Source organism: Alosa pseudoharengus, unplaced genomic scaffold (assembly GCF_046254945.1).
Source record: "Alosa pseudoharengus isolate Yale_2024_CS ecotype anadromous, Long Island Sound unplaced genomic scaffold, YU_APseudo_1.1 YU_APseudo_1.1_scf_2, whole genome shotgun sequence".
Classification (NCBI taxonomy): domain Eukaryota; kingdom Metazoa; phylum Chordata; class Actinopteri; order Clupeiformes; family Clupeidae; genus Alosa; species Alosa pseudoharengus.
Window position 1 is genome coordinate 52,968,566 of NW_027468663.1, and position 16,035 is coordinate 52,984,600.

General features: G+C 39.9%; 1 long non-coding RNA gene across 1 annotated transcript; it reads left to right on the forward strand.

The window, feature by feature from the left end:
- Positions 1-9,037: 9,037 nt before the first annotated feature.
- Positions 9,038-9,429, forward strand: LOC143135407 (uncharacterized). The gene is made up of 2 exons (XR_012988939.1): positions 9,038-9,131; positions 9,258-9,429. It is a non-coding gene; the product is annotated as an uncharacterized LOC143135407 (long non-coding RNA).
- Positions 9,430-16,035: the final 6,606 nt, after the last annotated feature.

The window sequence follows — 16,035 nt, forward strand, 5'->3', positions numbered from 1 at the left end:
TATGTGATATAGCGCCACTGTGGTAGAAAGTGGTATTGCTACAGTCAATCCAAAGTCAGTCACTGATCAAAGTGGATTTACTGACAATATTTTCCAAAAATAAAAAAACAAGCCCAAATTTTGGACAGATGATCCTCACATACAGAATGATATATGGTACAATTAAAAAAAATCCTGTCAAATGTCCATGTGGTGAAATGAGAAGATGAAAACGGGCTTTTTGAAAATCAAGCCCAATTTAAAAAAAATTAAAAATGCTCCGACAATATGAACAAAACAAAAGTTAATGCATAGACATGATCTCATAATCCATATATGACTGGAAACAATCTGATGAATTTGTGTCACATACATTTTGAATGAGAACCACTCAAAGGTGGTGGCCTTATTGACCACAGTGGAATTCAATATCCATCATTTACAGGAAAAGATGTCAAACAAAAGTTTTTACATTTTAAACAAGCCAGTCAAGACCGGTTTTCAGAAGGGTTTTACTGTACAACACATAATAAACAAGGCACCAAAGCAAGATGAAACTGAGGAAATTGCATTAAAATACAAACACAACAGGAATGCAAGTTTAACATAAACAGCAGCAGTACACAAACATCAAGGAATGTGAAAATTAAAGTACAAGTTTAAAAAAAGGCAGGAAACCATTATCACACTCACATTGTATTTTGAGATAATGTGTTAAACTTAAATTGGACTTTGGCTTAGACAAAAGGGCACATGCTATGAATTGACTTCTACAGGATGTTACAGAACATAAAGTATAATCAGTTTTGAACAAATTTGAGGAACAATGTGTTCATTTTTTCCAGGTCAGTAGAACTGATGGTGTAATTACGAGCACTATACTGCCTTGAGCACCAGGTGCACTGATAAGACAAAAGACATGTTGAAAGGGCACCCATTCATCTTTTCGAGATCTGGGCCAGGACAGTATATATCATTTTCTGATTTTTTCATAAACAATGCTCATCTGAACGGTCTTTGATATTTCCCACGTACCAGTTGCCATCATAAATTCATGCAGCATATTTCCCTGGTTGGAACTGATCCCAACCCTGCACATCTCCCCCTTTACCCATATTTACAGTAGTGTAGGAGTCAAAACGCTCAGCCAATTTGAATTTTTTAGCATTTTCTTGTATTGGATTTTGTGAGGCAAAGAAAAAAACAATACCATGTATGTGTTCCTGTGCCCATGTGGTGCAAGGATCTGGTTGTCTAGAGTGGCTTGGAGGCTTGCCCTAGCTACAAGTCTTTTAACCGTGCCACCTAAACCATCACAGGGGCTCTTCCCATGGCTGGTTGCAAAGAAATGCCATTCAGCATGTAGACCATGGTCATCAAAATGGTTGCAAAGGTTGGCAACATTTTTGAAATTCTTGTACTGACCAGCCCCATCACTAAAGTAAATTACTTTCCTCAGATTTTCAAGATTCTGTTTAACTGCAGTTAACACTTCAGTTATGAATGCATGAACGGCATCATGTTTTAAACAGTCTGATATCACACATGTTCATGCATTTCAGGTCTGAAGTTGGTGAATCCCTGAGGTACATTACAAAAGGATTACATTGCCAGTGAATTATCCAAATGATGTCCCTGAAAAGCATCTTGCATGATGAAATCATAATTTTCAGCACAATCAAGCAGGATTATGGGTTCGCTTGAGTCAAGTTTGTTTTTTAATGTAAAGCGTCAGTCTGAGCTTTAGCAATGAAGGATTTACATATCGTGTCAATGGAATCTTCCACAGCACTCTTGTAATGCCTCTTGCTTGCAAGCATGCAGGTAATGCTGGCACCAAAAGTGTTGCATTTTGGTGGTGTTGACAGACACACACAGAATGTGTACCTTTTGGACCTACAGCTACACACCATTTGACCTCAAGTTGCAAAATGTGGAGAATCCAATTTTGTCAGGATGGCCATCTTTAACAGCTGCATACAGCTTGCTTAGATTGGCCAAACGCATCTGATTCAAAAAACTGCTGAACCTTTTATTTTGTCTCTTCTGACATTGCATGGCCTAACTTCCTCTCTGGCTCAGCTAAAACACCTTCCTCCCTCTTCAACAGCCTGCCACGTCTCACCAAATATTCGCTTACTCCAAATGTGGTCTGGATTTTCTGTTTACTCCAGCTGTTAGGAACTAGAGTTAATATATTATTTTTTTCTTTCCTTCATGATACTTTACATTTTTGTGCAAGAGATTCCACAAGCTCTCTAAAATCCTTACAACTACTACAGTCATCTAGATCGGTCTCAACATCAATTTGCGTTATGTTCATCAAGTGACATACCTTGTCCTCAGCAGCAGTTTTCATTTATTTGACCTTTCTTTTAACATCATTTTTTTTCACTGTGCCCACATACTTGATTGGTGAACAGCCTAATTTGCTGAGAGAAATGTTCAATTTTTGTCGAACATCACCTGCAGGTTGGAGGGCTTCTGTATGAAAGCTGCTTGGTCAGCTTCTGCGGGTGGTTGACAGTCACTGTTTGGTTGATCAGCTTTGATAAGCTCTTTCCAAGAGTTTCTGTCCAGGTACCAGGCCGAGTATTTTGGCTTTGTCCTCATTTAAGCAGCGGAGGGATCCTGTAAAATAAAAAATAAAATAAAAAAAACAGTGAAATTTGCAAAATATTTGCTGCTGTGTATTGATTTATTTTCTAATTAATTTAGGACAGACACATTGGTTTTCTAATGATTGTTTATTGATCTTTGCAAAGACGAAGAATGACAGTAACCCCAGACTGCTTACACAAACTCCAAACAGCGTCAGCTGAGGCCAGTGTTACAGAGGTTGTTCACAACAACAAAAACAAAGCTATGAAGCATCACTTCTAGCTGAAACATCATTTCTAGTACATGCATGTGATGTGTAATACACACACATATATAGGCCTATAACAGTAATACAATATCTAAATAATAGAAAACTGAAACACTAACAACTAAATAACTAATACCTAAATAAGAACACAAAGAAGGAGGGAATGTTGGGGAAATGATGGTTGGAGATGTCATCTTTCAATGGTGTGCCAGTTGGTGGAATATGGACAACCACATCAGCATAGCTGTGTCCAGTCTATCCAAGTAGGGCCTAGATGGCAGTTAGCTTTCTTACAGCTCCTCCAATCAAAACATGCACATGTGGAAACACAACACATCAACACTTTGAAGAACAAAAACAAAGCTTAGCACACCAGGGGCCTGTACTACGAAGGGAGCTTAACCTACCCAGATGTAACCCAGGGTTGCTTTGTTAAACCGGGGTTGACAAAACCTGGTTATCTTTAGTGGTGTTAATCGGTACTACGACGCTGATTATGAAGTTGATTTGTTGAGCCGGGGTTAACCTCATTGGAGTTTGTGCGCGTTCACATAAAAGGGGCGGGTTGCAGCGCAAATCACCACTTTCAGTGATGACGCGTTCACCTTATTTTACAGATGAGGAATGCACAATTATTATGACAAGTTATGAGGAATTAAAACCCACTTTACGACAAAAATCAAATACGTCTGCAGTGAACAAAGCAAGGCAAGGCTGTTGGCAACGTATTGCAGATCGGGTAGCCTAAATGCCTAAAAGTAAAGTTTTATGTCCACATGTTCTTCAAATACGGTGGATTAATAGCTTGCGGAATGTATTTAATGAGTTTAAATAATTAAATTGCTTATTTATTTTGAGTTCATAGAAATGCCAACAGATGCAACACAATTTAGAAGTGGGCATATAGATTACAGTAATAAGGATAATTGAATGTTTAAGTAGCCCCCATTGACTGATTTAGTGTATGCCTAATCCTGTGAACATTTAGATGCAACACCATTGCCAAACGCACATGGCAGCAGGTGAAAATAAAACACAAAAACATTACTCAGAATAGTAGGTTTATATAGTTATAGCTTGAATAAATATTTCTTAATTATGAAAACATGTAGGCCTAGCTTATAGCCTTCACTTGGCCTCTGTTTTACAGCTAACAAGAACAGGTGTCTTCGAACACTACTGTAGGAGGAAAGGCACCAGAGTGTTTTACAGTAGCAGAGAAGTTGGCCATCGCAAATAATAGTGGAAGGCCGATTATGGAGGGGGTTGAGGGAGGCATTCGGTCGGATTCTGGTGCTGTGGAAATGTGTAGCCTTTATGTGCAGGGTACAGTAATATGACATTCAATTCATTAAGTTTGTTAAAATGGTGATTTTAATTTATTAGGCCTACTATATGTCCGATTTATTCTTGCTCAGATGTTCAGCATACTGTAGGCCTATGTCCGATTTATTTTCAGACATACAGTAGGCTATTCTTGCTCAGATGTTCAGCATCACCAATGGAATACATGAATGTCCACGTACGGGCATTGCTATGAGACGTCTTCCTAGATCATCTGACAAAGATAACGAATTCCCTCGGCTGACAATCTATATCTTCATAGAGAATATCGTCCGGGTAGGCTATATATATTTTCTGGCGGTCTCTAAAACCCCTCGCCCTGCGAAGAGAGTCCCTCACGATTTGCGCTCCAATGTCGTATGGATCATCCAGGTACGCCGACATGTCTCAGGAGAAATTGTTAGTGGAGGGGTGCTACTTATAAAGGGTGTGGTTAACGGAAACCTCGGGTTAACCAAGAACATAACCTGGTCGGAGCAGGTTTGAGATGCAGCGTAAATTGCCATGGCAGCATACCTCGGTTAAAACCTATCCACCTTTCGTAGTACGGGTTAATCGGGAAGTTACGCCACACGTGATCAAGTTACTCTCGAAGTTACCCAGATAAGCCAATAACCCCGCTTCGTAGTACAGGCCCCAGTGATGCAAGAATACTGTATGTCCTAAAATAAATCGGACATAGGCCTACAGTATGCTGAACATCTGAGCAAGAATAGCCTAAAATAAATCGGACATAGCCTACAGTAGGCTAGGCCTAAATAAAAATCACCATTTTAACAAACTTGTTGAATTGAATGTCATATTACTGTACCCTGCACATAAAGGCTACACATTTCCACAGCACCAGAATCCGACCGAATGCCTCCCTCAACCCCCTCCATAATCGGCCTTCCACTATTATTTGCGATGGCCAACTCCTCTGCTACTGTAAAACACTCTGGTGCCTTTCCTCCTACAGTAGTGTTCGAAGACACCTGTTTCTTGTTAGCTGTAAAACAGAGGCCAAGTGAAGGCTATAAGCTAGGCCTACATGTTTTCATAATTAAGAAATATTAATGCAAGCTATATATAAACCTACTATTCTGAATAATGCTTTTGTGTTTCATTTTCACCTGCTGCCATGTGCGTTTGGCAATGGTGTTGCATCTGAAATGTTCACAGGATTAAGAATACACTAAATCAGTCAATGGTGGCTACCCACACAGCAGTAGACTCCTAGGCGGATCCGCCTTCAAGTCGCCAAACCCGCGTGACTGTCGCATTCGTTTTGGTGCCGCACAGAGGATCAGCTCCGCCTCCAGGCGACCCCGTAAATTCTACTGTCAAACAGCGGATCCTGAGTGGACCCATGTCGGATCCGCGGGCGCGGACGCGCCTTTTCTTTACTGTAACGGTTGAACATGACTGTACAAGAGCCAAGAAGAGTCATACTAGTGGATATTTTCTTTGCTGGGACACGGTTGCGCTGAACCCTCTCGAGTAAGTGATATTTATTAATATATTGCGACATTCACAATAGCTAAACATTGGCCTTTGTTGTTTTATAATCATCATGTTTATTGATTGTAATGACGATGTTTGATATTAGGACTAACGTTAATGTTAGTGCAACCAGAGACGTTTGTCATTTTGTGCAACAGGCTAAGTTAACGTTATTGTTAGCTGTGATGCTCATATGAGTCTGTAGCCTATCTGATTTAAAATGGGATAGCAATTTCGGCAGAATATGTTATGGTAGCTGCTAGTGTGATTTAAAAAACACACATTGTTATTTAACATTAGTCTGGTCTTGTCTGTTTTAATGTGTCGCTGTTGTCCATATAGTGCTACTATGCTAGCGGCATATAGCTGCTAGCTAGCATGCTGCTAGGCGCAATTGCATAAGTTATTGCTAATGTCTATTAGTGCTATACATATATTGAAATCACGTTTGCGATGCAAACCTTGATTAAGGTGATACTGGCACTGGTATTTCAGTCAATGAAGTCAGTGAAGCACTCGTCTGCTATGATAGCTACCTAGCAGCTACAACTTTAGCATGTTGACTCACTGATAATGGTTTAGCCCTAGCCTCTAGCTAGCTGTGCATTAACATTTGCATTTTGCCAAGTTTGGTCTCATACGTAACTTTAGTGTCTACCTGCCATCTTTGTAATGAAAGCCTCGGCATTTTAATCACTGTTTAAGTCGGTTCAGACAACTATTGGCATCTGTTTGTGATTTATTATGCTAACGTAACTTAACTGTATGGAACTTGGTCCCCATCTTCTATTTTGTTTGTTCTGCAGCGTCAACTTTTATCGGCTGGATTCTAGCATCTAACATTTAGTGTTGCACGGTGTATCGATACTAAAAAGGTATCACGACGCCTTCACGCAAAAAACGATACGATTTCCGACGTTTTTAGAATCGATACTTTATTAAAATAATAACGTTCTGTGTCTGTGTGAACTGCTGCTCTCTGCTCCTTGCACGCATATAGGCAAGTGGGCGTGTCAAGCAGGCAGCTCTGAGTGAGTGAGTGCGCAGCAACGTCAGTTCTTTGCCGACAGTCCTCGGCCTTGTGGATAAAACAAAAGGTGATGTGAAATTTGGACTGGAACTATTTCGGATACATCGCGAATAGTGAAGGCAAGCCATGAGGTAGCCTACACAGAGGCCCGTTTGTAAAATATGTTTCAAAGTCATTCAAAAGCAGTAGACTAGCCTACGCATGGAACTTTGCTAAACACCTGGCAGACATATCCCAACATTTTTAAAGAGTTCAAATAACGACAGGTTAACGAATATGCTATAGAAAACACAACTACATGGTTAGTGCCAAGTTCTCCTCTTCTGTTTTAGTCTAGCCTAAGTGAAACGAGTATGGTTCTCTGGGATAAAGCGAACATTCCTTGTCAATGAATTTTGACGAGACATAACGAGCTGTAATCATTTTGACGAGACATAACGAGCTGTAATCATAGGGCGCTAACGTGATGGAAGCGCAATGTTCACGCCAGAATAACATTACCAACACTAATCAATCTATTTCATGTTCGGTCAGTAGCCTACTACTGGTAATATTTGTCATGGCATGTAGACTGCAATTTGTTCAATAATTATTGCCCAGATGTAGGATACGTTACCCGAAATGCGCTAATTAAAGCCTGCAGCATATATTACCACCAAAGCGTGTTGAGTCCTAATAATAATAGCGGCTTATTGTTACGTGGTAGCAAATCATGTTATCAAAGAAATAGACGTAATGTAGGAATGCACACAGATATATTACAACAGGTAATGGTGTAGTCCTATCTGACGAAGACCTGAGTGGTTGGACCGTCGTACTTGTACACTGGGCGCAAAGAAGACTATCCTCACATTTTTCCCTTTGCAACTGTCAAAGAAATCCCATGAACACGGGAAGGCCTAGGGTAGCCTATACTGTACATCAGATGGCCTAAAGATTAGGCCCCTCTGCATAGCATTCAGTGATTTGCATGCAGTAATTTCAACACTGACCTTGATCTAGCCTAGTTTGGCTATTTAAAGCTACTTTATTGCCAAAACACAACACAATGTAAATGAACTATAACAAACAATAGGGCCTAAAGGAGTTTAGAACCCAGAATTGACCTGCACACTACAAAAGTGCACCGAATTCAACACAAATGACTCAATACACTTGGAGGAGGTATGAGTCCTTTCTTTTCCAGATATCTTAGGATTTCGCCTTAGTATCGTTTCAGTATCGAGCATCGTGATATTTATGGCAGGTATCGTATCGAAGTCATAATTTTGGTATCGTGACAACACTACTAACATTACGATTGCCTCTGTTGGGTTTGCTTGATCAAGTAAGATGCTTTCTGGGTTGTTAAAATGTAATGTGCACACATTCCCGTAGCATTCCAAAATAGACCAGAGATAGTTGTACTATATGCATATTTGGAAATGTTGGGATTGCAATAACCATAATGATATCGTTATGTAACAGCCATCGTTTCGGGGACTCTGATGACAGTGAAGAGCCAGAAAATGGTGACTTTGCATCTCTGAGGTACCTTCCAACTCGCCTGGTATATCAGTTGAAGCCTCAAGCCCAAGCCAATTGCACTGGCAAAGTAAGTAATAATCTCTTAACATTGAAATAACTAAATCATAATATTAATATTAGAGATATGGTTAACATTCTTAGTGCTAAAGACATTCCCCTCTCTTTGTATCTATTCCTCCAGCTCCACCATCTCGCTGAGTGCCAGGCAGCCGAGTCACTACCCCTCAACCTGGAGAAAACTGTTAAGGTAAAGACTGATCTCTGAAATAATATTGAATACAGTGGCCCCATCTATATTAACACAGCAGTAGTCACTCCATTTCAGATCAACAGATTGCATCTGCATTACCATCTCAGATTTTCTGCATACTTTATCCATTACTTTCAAAATCTCAGCCAAATATTTTGTCAGTTAAAACATCTGCATTCATGCAATATTGCCTGAAAAGTTCATTCATTATTATCAGATTGTATTGAAACACATTGATTTCAATGTCAATCCATTCATGGAGTTGATATAGATAGTGCATACCAAAATATTGAAACATACAAATTCATGTCCAGAGATTTGTTTTTGTTTGCCATTGTTTGGCCCTGTAGCTCTCAGCCTACCATGGTTAACAGATCACAACCATTTATCTCCCTTAGCACCTCACCATGGGGCAGGACCGCAACACTCTTCACCACCTCAACTCCCTGCACCTGCATCTCTGAAATATTAGTGAATAGAAAGGCCCCATGTGTATTATCAGTCATGGTTAATAGATAACTACCATTTAATACAATGTTTTCCCCCCTCTCGCACACCGCCCACCTCACTATGGGCCAGGAACGGCAGTCCCTCCTCAACTCCCTCCACCCCCACACCAGCCCTCAACGTGCAGCGAACAGAGGAGCTTTGTAAGTCATGTTTCTTTTTAAATTTAATCTCCTTAATACCTATCTCATATATTGTATTGTGTAAGCATACTTGGCTTTGGATGCTACATACCATAAACATAAACATATCTGTCTGTTTGATTACAGGTGCTGTGAGGAAAAACATGGTGACACGGTCTGCCACGGACACTGAGGTCACCAAACACGCAATCAGGTGTTTCAATCGGCGGTGGATCGGGCAACGAGGAGATGTGTTCCGCCTCCATCCACACAAATGGAGTAATAGGAGAAATAAGCATTAAACAATCTTTTTATTGAACTTCTTGTCATTCACCAGTTATTCATTTTCTGATATTTTAGCTGTGCATAGCGCAGTATTTCATTGAAGTTGTAGCCTATTAGATAAAATATTTCATGTCTGCACTGACCTAGGCCTATAAAGCACTAAATTAGTTTTTGACCACAAAATGAATGTAAAGTAGCCTAGGCAATGTAGGCTACTTAACAAAAACAGAATAGCTTATAACCTGTAACTTTCCATAAATGTGCATTTTATATTTCCATTGAGTAGTGATCACGTTTGTACAGTAAATTGATGTCTTGACTTAAACCTTTTCTGTTAGGTTTATTGACAGTATTGTTAAGTTAAAATACGAGGCAATGCAGATTAATCGTAGGCCTATATTGCTGTAGTAGCCTAGGCTAGGCCTAGTGATAGTTTTACTTTTATCCTATAGTTGCCTAGTTTTATCCTACAGCCAGAACAGAAGGAATTTTGAAAATGAGATAAACGGGTCCAAAACGGACCCGGGCCAGATGAGCCTTTGAGTCCGTTGCGGGTCCGGTTTAGGTTTTAGGATGCAGTGCGGAGTCAGGGCGGGTCCGCGATCCGCCTTCGTAGCGGATCCGTTCCTGAGAGCATCTGGACTCCGATACGGGTCCGTTTCGCGGGTCCGTTCCGGAAGCCTACTGGAAGTGATGTTTCAGCTAGAAGTGATGCTTCATAAACAGACCCTCCAACTTTGCTGACGCACAGAACAGGGGCCTGTACTACGAAGGGAGCTTAACCTACCCAGATGTAACCCAGGGTTACTTTGTTAAACCAGGGTTGACAAAACCTGGTTATCTTAAGTGGTGTTAATCGGTACTACAACGCTGATTATGAAGTTGATTTGTTGAGCCGGGGTTAACCTGTGCACGTTCACATAAAAGGGGCGGGTTGCAGCGCAAGTCACCACTTTCAATGATGACGCGATCACCTTATTTTACGGATGAGGAATGCACAATTATTATGACAAGTTATGAGGAATTAAAACCCACTCTACGACAAAAATCAAATACGTCGGCAGTGAGCAAAGCAAGGCTGTTGGCAACGTATTACAGATCGGGTAGCCTAAATGCCTAAAAGTAAACTTTTATTCCCACATGTTCTTCAAATATGTGTTACGGAGGATTAGTAGCTTACGGAATGTCTGAAAGGAGTTGAAATAATTAAATAGCCTAATATGAGTTCATAGAAAGGCCTACAGATGCAACCCAATTCAGAAGTGGGCATATAGATTACAGTAATAAGGATAATAGAATGTTTATGCAATATATATGTTATATATGTAAAAAAAAATACTATTAACTAGAGATGTCCGATAATATCGGCCAACCGATATTATCGGCCCGATATTAGCATAAAAATTTAATATCTGTTAATATCGTTATCGGATTTTTTTTGCCTTAAAACCGATAAAATAATGCTTGCGTTACACCTAGAGATGTCCGATAATATCGGCCAACCGATATTATCGGCCCGATATTAGCATAAAAATGTAATATCTGTTAATATCGTTATCGGATTTTTTTTGCCTTAAAACCGATAAAATAATGCTTGCGTTACACCCAAATAGTGCCTATGCGCTCCTGAAGCGTTTACCGGCGCACAGATGATGACCTCATCAATCTGCGTCTTGAAGCTTACAAACAAAGATTCTATAGTTAACCTTTATCAACCGTCTCTGTTACAAACAAGCGTGGATGGCTGCAGTAACAAACTTGCTCGTGGCCGTAGTAGCCCCTTGCGTTGGCCGTGACGCCCCTTTGAAAATCAGAGGTTTACAGGCCACGGTGGCCTTGGTGCCCCCTTCTTTAAATATTCTGCTTTGCGTCCTACTAATAGCGATATATATTTAGCCTATGGCCTATGGCCAAATTACGCAGTGGAGAAAGTGACAGCGCAAGAAAGAAAGTGCGTCCAAATTAACCCATCCTACTCATCACACAGACATCACAATTATCACATGAAAGAGCTTTTTATCAGCTTTTAAATGATGTTAGCCGCTAATTGCTGTTGTGAACGGTTTGCGAGAAAAGTAAATAATATCAGTCAATTTAATCATAAATTCTACCGAAGGTTCTCCCTACCCATTCATCTCGGTGGAATACTTCAGGGCCCACTTCCCCGATAACGACGGAGACACGCTCTTAAGAGGGTTTTCTACGATTCATCTTACGATCGTTCGTTTGGTTTTTCCGACTGTTTCCCGAACATGCTCGTAGCGTGAACGCGCGTGCGCTGCTCTTAAGATGCTCTTAAGGGGAGCTGTCCACGTTAATAGTTCTGAAATATCCCCTGATTTGACGGTGATGTCAGGTGACTGCACGTCACAGCTATAGGCCTACCATTTAAACTTCGGATCTACACATTAATTCACATCAATACGAAAATAGAAACACTTTGACATCTGCATGTAAGCATCCCAAGTAGGTTATATACCACACAGAGACATAAATAATTTTAATTATTTTAAGATTAGATTGTTGCACCATGCAATAATTTTTCGCGGTGTCACTTACGAACACGTTTGAAGATAAGAAAGAAGTCGAGTAAGAAAGAGAGGAAATGTGTAGGCTTAGATTTTGATGCAGTAGGCTACAGACTAAACCACATGTTGCTTTCTCTGCTTTTTACCTCATAGGCCTAATAAAATATTCACTTAGCAAAGATAATGTCAAACTATTCTGGCAACGTCTCGTTTCATAACTTGATTGCATTTTTGTCCGCTTTTCATCACATTATTATGACCATTAAATGTAGGCTATTTTGCACGCTAAAATCTGATTCATCACAGGTAAACACAACAAAGAATGGGAACGTAAGTTGGATTATGTATTCTAAGTTGTAATTCCTCTGTATGTCCTGTTGGTGACCTCAGTGAGAAGTACTGTTAAGACGCTCTTAGCCGGTAACGAGTACTCTGGAGCACTCGTAGATCTACGAGTGTTTTCACGACGCTCTTAAGCTACGATGGTTTCGGGAAACAGTCGGCAAATCTTAAGACGTTCGTAAGAGGGACTTTACGACGCTCTTAGGCTTAAGATGCTTTCGGGGAAGTGGGCCCAGAACCCTTCGTTTAACATATGACAAACCATATATCAGAATAAACAGCAGACCTTACCGAACAGAAAGGTGTAAAGCAGTCCCCTGTACAGTTAGCCGTTCCAGACTAATCCCGTTTTGAATTTGCAGTAAATTTCAACATACATGGATGTCTCCAAATTTGGGATTTAAGTTTTACACTGTGTTTAAATTGTTCAACATTATTTCATAACGGGCCAAATACAAAACAAATATTACAAATGTCGCCTAGATATCGGTAAATCAGAGGACAGCTGACTATAAGAGTTTGTGAAAGTAGCCTTCATGATCACAAAATGCTAAGCATGCATCTATTAAGTTTCTTAAAGCTGAGCTGTGCTTAAATTGTTCAATACATGATTTCATAACAGGCCAAATATAAAATAAATGTTAAATATAGCCTGTAGATATCTGAAAATATTAGATGATCAGATGATTTACAGTTATAATATGTCATGTTTTATGTTTTTGTAATGTTTCATACAGTGATGCAGGTCTACTGCAGTGAATACAACTTTGATCATGTTTATAGCCTACTACTGTATAGTTAACTTTGGCCTTGGTGCCCTGACATGTGGCCTTTGTGCCCCCCACCAAATATGCCCAACTGAAGGCCAAGTGGCCTTGCCCCTAAAATTGTGAAATTCTAAGCCTGATTGTGGGTATGGCCCGTTATGAAGGCCAGTCAGTCTTTTAGCCCCGTTCATTGGACTAATACTAAAGGAGGACTTTGTTTACTACTCTGGAAGGTCTGGACTGAAACTTTGTGCCTTCCTTGTTCTTATTGCACACTACCTTCATGTTGCATCTCTTTGTTGTTGCTCATGTAGAGCAGTGCTGATTGAGCCCAGTTTATAATTTAAATGATTGCATTAGCCCAAGTAATGGGCTAGGGACACAGGCTGCTTAGATTTGTACACCTTAAATGTTTCATTTTTTGTACTTCACCTCAAGCCTGAAGTATTTTTTGTAGCTCAAACAAATGTTTTCAAAATTGTGCAGTAAAGTTGGCACATTGTAATTGACTCATATTTGTGCATTCATTCAATTAAGGTGATTGAGTTTTAGTTAAAGAAACAGTTCATGAAGCATCCTACAAATGCAGGCTCATTTAACACAGAAAAAGGGTAGCCTGTCATACACTATGCCTGTTATTTTAGTTGGCTTTACATTCTGCTATGTTGCACATAGTTGTTCAGGTACAATGTTTTATCATTTGTGAAGAAGTCAAATTTGCCCTATTTGTTGTGGGCATTGTCAAGATTATCTCAGGGAGAGTGTAATCCAAACTGTTGTTTAAGACAATTTAAAAAAAATAAATAAACATGGCACTTTTTCCCTAAATTAAGTTGAAGTATTTTTCTTATTTTGCACAGACAATGTTAACATTTGGAAAGCCTTGTTGCATTCAAGAATGCATCCAGTGGGGCATCACAATAACATTAAGCATGTTGTGTTAATTCCACAACAGGAGATATGTGATGTTACCTAAATTAGTTTTGAGGAAAAATAACCCACATATCGACATCGGTATCGGCTGATATCGGAATCGAAATTTGAGAGTTGGACAATATCGGCATATCGGATATCGGCAAAAAAGCCAATATCGGACATCCCTACTATTAACTAAATGATACAAAACTGAAACACTAACAAATAAACATGTAATACCTAATTAATAACAGACATATGGCGGGAGTTGGGGAAATGATGGTGATATAACTTACACGACTACTCGAATCGTTCAATTTGCCTTTGAAGCTGTGAGCTTCTCCATCATCAAATTGTGGTTAATAGTCTCAGTCTGAGGGTTGATCGCTCTGCCCAGTGCTTCAATCATGCCGGGCAGGGTGGTTTGGACAGCTGTCGCCGATTTCTTCGTTACTTGATAAACCATGCCAATGCCTATTCCAACCGGCAATAAACCTGCTGCCATGCTTCCGAATATGTAGATATCTTCAATGTCCTCCATGGAAAGAGGCGCCATACACAGGACATGCCACTTGTTCCACGCGTCCATCGTGTAGCCCGCTGCCAGAGTTCCGGTAGGACACCTAGGTTCCCCCGTACCCACGCTTCTCGTCGAGAAGATGGTGTCAATTGCGCTGAGAGACCAGTTGATCAAATCCATGATTTTTAATTCGGAGACTACACGAGACGAGAGGAGCAAAGCACAGGAGGAGAGGGAGAGAAAATGCGACCGCCTTCGTTGAGAGCCAAATATGTTGAACAAGAACTCTCGTTCAAACTTTGCCAACAGTAGGCAATCAGGAATTATTCACGACACGTCTAATATAAGCATGACTTGTATATGTGACGTGTAATCCAAAAAAATCCTAAACAGTCAGGAGAACATGATTTCCCTAACACTGACTTTATCCCATGTTAGGATGTCTGTACTTGAAATGTAGGCAAATTATTGCATATTTCATGACATAATGGATCCTTTATAGGCTATCTGTATGGACTACATTATATTCTGGAATATTTCCCAAAGCTTTTGAGGGGATATGTAGGCTATTAATTCAGATTTGTTTTGCCTTTTCCCCTGTAAAACATCCTGTCATCAGCATATAATATACATAAACAAACATGCAGGGTGATCACACACAAAAACTACGGTAACACTTTCTACAAGAATAAGACCCTATTATTAACAGATATAATAAAACTCAGATAAGTTTACTGAGTAATTAAAGGGTGCAATGAACTAAGTACCGAGTCTAGCATCTTTACCCCATATGCACAATATTATAAATTACTATGTTAATGTCACAGGTGTTATTTGTCAGCTTTAGGTAAAGTAGAGCAAATGAGGTGTTGTTATAAATAGATATTAGATTATTATAAACAAATATGAGGCACAATGAAATGATGCCAGACTCAGTACTTAGTTCATTTCACCCTGAAGGTGATTGTTGGTGGCGTTATTGCATCCCTTTTATGAATGCAAAATTGTTCCCTCGCGATTGTAAGCTCCTGTTGCCGCATAGGCAACGCATTTCAAAACATGCAACGTGAAATGCCACAAAAAGCTGTTTGTGAATAGGTCTTAGTGAGTTAGGAGTCCTCTCGACTTCTTTTAAGCTGTCCCAGACTTAGGTGCTGCTTTTAGGTCTAAAATGCTTCGTGAATTACTTTTAGTGAAAAAAATTAGGAGTCCTACAGTTAGGAGTGACATGACCATTATTTTTAGGAGTTGTTCCTAAATTCGCCACTTAGGAGCTACTTTTTAAAATTCTTTGTGAATACGGCCCCTGAAATGTAGGCTATTCCCCTGTGCCTCGAGGACTTTGGTTCTGACAGTGATAATGGTGGCAGTTCACTTGTTTCAACATCATCATATAAACATAGGCAACTACTTCATGATGACTTCAGGCCAAACCATATTACGACTCATCCTTTCATGCATGACGGTAATAGGCTAAATGACAGTTTTAATGTGTAATTTTCTGTCATGCTACTTGGCAGACTAAGGGTGTTGTAAGGTTGTTAGGATGTTCAGAACCTACATTCACA